The following is a 4,346-nucleotide window of genomic DNA, read 5'->3' as shown; positions in this document are numbered from 1 at the left end:
CAGCCAGCCGTTATCCCACCGTAAGGGTTCCATTCACCAGAATAGCAAACCTTGGGGCAGTGATGCATCTCATCACCCACGATCGGAATCTTTGGGGGAAACCCATCTTCATCAGCACAACCTCCAGTGTTCTCCAGTTCATTTTGTCATAGGCTTGCACCATATCGACTTTCAACGCCAGCCATCCTTTAGAAGACTTGGAGACCTTGAACATGTTCATAATCTCCTGCCCCAATAGACAGTGATCAGAGATTTATCTCCCTGGCACAAAAGGCCGCTTGTTCCTCCGAAACAATGGACGGCAATATTCCTTTGATGCGGTTGACTATGATCTTAGCAATGACCTTATAGATTGTTTGACAGAGACTGATCGGTCTAAATTTAGAGGGATGGTCCGCATTATTACCCTTAGGCAATAAAACCACAACAGTATCCTTCCATTTAGGCTCCATCCGTCCTGAAGAGAAAAATTCCAAGCACGCCAAGATGACCTGCTCACCAACAATGTCCCAAAAAGATTTAAAGAAGGATGCCGTCACACCATCACGTCTAGGGGCACGATTCTTGCCCATTGACTTCACGGCTAGCCATATTTCCTCACGGGTGATCTCGCTGTCCAGAGACATGCCTAGCCGCTGCAAGCAAGCAAAGTGCAGATCAAGGGAGGGCCACCCGCAGTCAATGATATTATTATTCTCCCATTTTCGTTGGAAAAAATCCTCCATAATTCTCAATATCTGAGACTGATCAGTAACCATCCTCCCATCCGGGAGCTTGAGCTGATCAATGAGATTGGTCCTCCTTTCTCGCCGACGCCATGTTGTGGAAGAACCATGTGTTCCCATCTCCCTCCTCAATCCATCGAACCTTCGCACATTGCCCCCACCAGGTCATAATCCTGGTCAGGGTAGCCTTCAGCAGTTGGACTTTATTTCTGAGAGATTCGGACTGTGCCTCAAAGAGGCCGGAAGGAGAGCAATCAATTTCCTGTAAAATGCTAATCTCACGGTCAAGCTCGTCCTTTAGCTGGTTCAACAATTTGATTTTGTTTCAACTCCAAAAGAACAACGCCTTCAAAGTCCTCTGGCACTTTCTCTGCAGGATCTTCGCTTCCGAGCCAGAATCATGTACCTTCCATTTCTCCGTAACCAATTGCCACGCCCTCGGATAGCTGGCCCAAACAACCTCAAACCGGATCCAAGTGGAATAGGCCCTCCTTCCACCCGCCTGAACCGAACAGAGGATGGGACAATGGTCAGAAGTAAGCCTAGATAGGTGCTTAACCTTCAAACCCTGAAATTCATCCAGAATGGATGAGCTGATTAGAAATCGATCCAAATGCGAGTAAATCCGACTTCCGGCATCCTTATTGTTTGTCCAAGTGAAGGAAGGCCCCAAGAAGCCAGGGTCCACCAAGCCGTTCGCATTCATGAATTCTCCCATGTCACCAGCAGCAGGGTTGAAAAAAAAGGGTCTCCCCCCCCCTCTTCTCACACAGTGCCATAATGCAATTGAAGTCCCCTCCCACCACCAAAGGGGCGTTGGCAACATGATGCTGCGAAATGTCCTCCCAGATCCGTTGCCTAGTGTACCTTTCCTTGTCACCGTAAACCACCGCAAGCTCCCATGACAGAGAACACGTCCACCTAAAACTCCCCATAATACATTGGTTTGTTTGAAAGGTGACAGTGAAGGTTCCAACTGACCCAAGCCAAAGACCAAGAATGCCCCCAGCCCTTCCCACTGACGGCTGAAAGCTGAAATCCCAATTCCTCCCCGCAAGCTTGTCCACATCCGCACGAAAGAAAGTTTCCATTTTGGTCTCAACTAGACCAATGATGCTGATGTTATGCTCCCCAATGAGGTGTCGTAAGAAGTTCCCGGTCTCCTTCTTGCGCGCACCTCTGCAATTCCAACAGAGAATGTTAAACATTATCCACCAAAGGGGAAGCGTCCCCGCCGCAAAAAACATCCGAGAAAACCTCCTTCCATTGATCTGAGAACTCCTCATCCATCCGGCCACCCGAGGAGCAATCCTTGATTGTTATATTGAGCTCAGGTTGTACAGGAGTGACCCTCTCCCGTAAATTCCTGTTTCTACGGACACCAGGCAGCTTCTGAAGGGGACCAATGCACCCCAATTCTTTCATCTGTTTGTCTTTAGCACCTCTAGTGTTAACATTTTTCACCTTATGGACATCAGACTTCGTTCCAGAAAATCGCAACACCCTTGGGGTCAATTTCTGAGCAGGGGAAGCCGTCGCCTCACCACGTTTCCTCCGCCTAGTACCGTGCAATTGTGTAGACCCAAGCATAGAGCAACCCTCCACCACATTAGATTCCCCGCTGTCCACTGTCCCATCCGGAAGGGAAGCCATTTGAGGGATATTCCCCACGCCGTCCGTCGCCATACCGTCTAGAGCGCACGCTTTCGGGAAGCCCGTCCCAGCCTGTGGAGGCACCCCATGAGTCTCGAGACCTGTGATAGGTTCATCACAATTTTTATCCATCATAAGCGAGTCAATCATATGGTCAGATGAACCGTTGATCCCTCCATCCATCACTAGTTCCTTCTCGTTTGTACTTGGACCCTGATCCATACTCCCAGCATTCCTTAAGTTCTTGATCGTATTCGCATTACCAGAACCGGTCCCCCCATCAGTCCCCATATGGATATCCCCCTTACTAACAGCTTTCCAGGCCAAATTGTTGGAGGTTCTCCTTACTGTTCCGGACTGGGCAATCCTCTGTTCCGTCAAATTCACACCATTCCTTACTGGTTTGGGTCTCCTTCTTCTACTAACAATAGTCCACTCACCTTGCTCTTCGTTCACCAACCCGGGCGATCCATCAGCCGAAGCTGCCTTTAAACTCATTTCTTCGATCTCAACACGGTCCACCTCCATATCCTTCCTTGGCCCAGGAGGAACAGATTCCGTCGTAGTAGGTGGTGGTGGTTGTACCTTAACCATATTTCTGGATTCCTTACAAACCTCCGCCTTGTGGCCAACCTTCCCACAGTTTAAACAAATCAGAGGAATACCCTCATATTCAATAGGTTGGAAAAAAGAGCCTCCCAGCCCATGGGCCCACACACCCTTAGGTAACTTCTTCGATAAATCCAACCGAATGCAAATACGTGCGAAGGCGCATCTATTCCATGAATTGGTTGATTCATCCATAAAAAGGGGTTCCCCTATGGTAGTGGCAAGCCGGGCCAGATTATCAGCATCCCAGTAGGCCAACGGCAGATTGGGAAGTCGTATCCAAATCGGAGAGGTGAACTTCCTTGGTGAATTCGACATTGATCCAACATCCCATTACTCCACTCCAATAATTTGGCCTGCCACGAACCAAAGGCCCCCAATCATAACTTTGTCCCGTGCACTGGCATCCTCAAACCAGCACAAGAAGCAGTCTGCTCCCATCGGCATAATGCGGGTGAGGCCCAAGTGCCCCCACTTTCTCTGAAGTTCACTTTGCACCACCCAGAAGGGTACTCTCCGCCCAAGGAGGCTACCCACCAGAGCTCTTTCAAACTTTTGGATATTTACTCTAGCCTTGTCCAGGTTCAACGAGACCATCCCATCCGCCCCCAACACAGTTGAGGCATCCACCTCCAACTTGAGAGCAACCGGCTCTGGCTTCTTCTAAGCATTCTGAGTCGGCCTTGCACCAAGGACCGAACCAGCCGAAGCACTCCCTTTGCCCGCTTCCTGTCTTGACCCCAAAATTCCAGTATTGGCATTCCGTCGAACACCTAAAGGCAAGATTTTATTCCAGAAGTTTCACCACCAACGGTCTTAGGAGGTTCACCCCTATCAACTATCATAGCAGCGGAACTAATGGTGCTACGTATCGCATCACCAGCAATTGTAAGATCATTGTGCTGCATAACCCGTGAGGAATCGACCACCACCGAAGATCTACCCAGATCTTGTATCTGACTCATACTTCCAAATTAGAATAATGGCCTTCCCGATTCAACCACCTTGCTGTTCGATACACCAACAGCCTTTGTCTTAATCTCCATGGCCGGGGGACCTGCTGCAGCCACTAATGGAGCCTCACCAATGTTGCCCTGGACCTCCTTCAAAAATTCCACCACCTCATCGCTCCCCATGATCTCCATTCCATCCCCATGATCTTCGATCGCCTGAGAGATCAGATCCAGGCCATCCAACTCCATATGCGACCCAGCCCCCTCCAAACTGCCGGATCCACCCCTACTGTCATCAGGCAGATCCACCGAAGCCTTACCAGCAGGCTTGGGTTCCCCCTCACCAGCCGGCGTACGCCCCGATCTACCAGCCGGCCTTACCACCTCCGTTCTAACCGCCCCCCCC

This window comes from Dendrobium catenatum, unplaced genomic scaffold (genome assembly GCF_001605985.2).
Source record: "Dendrobium catenatum unplaced genomic scaffold, ASM160598v2 original_scaffold_50508, whole genome shotgun sequence".
NCBI lineage: Eukaryota > Viridiplantae > Streptophyta > Magnoliopsida > Asparagales > Orchidaceae > Dendrobium > Dendrobium catenatum.
The sequence above is the reverse complement of the archived record's forward strand: the minus strand, read 5'-3'. Positions refer to the sequence as shown.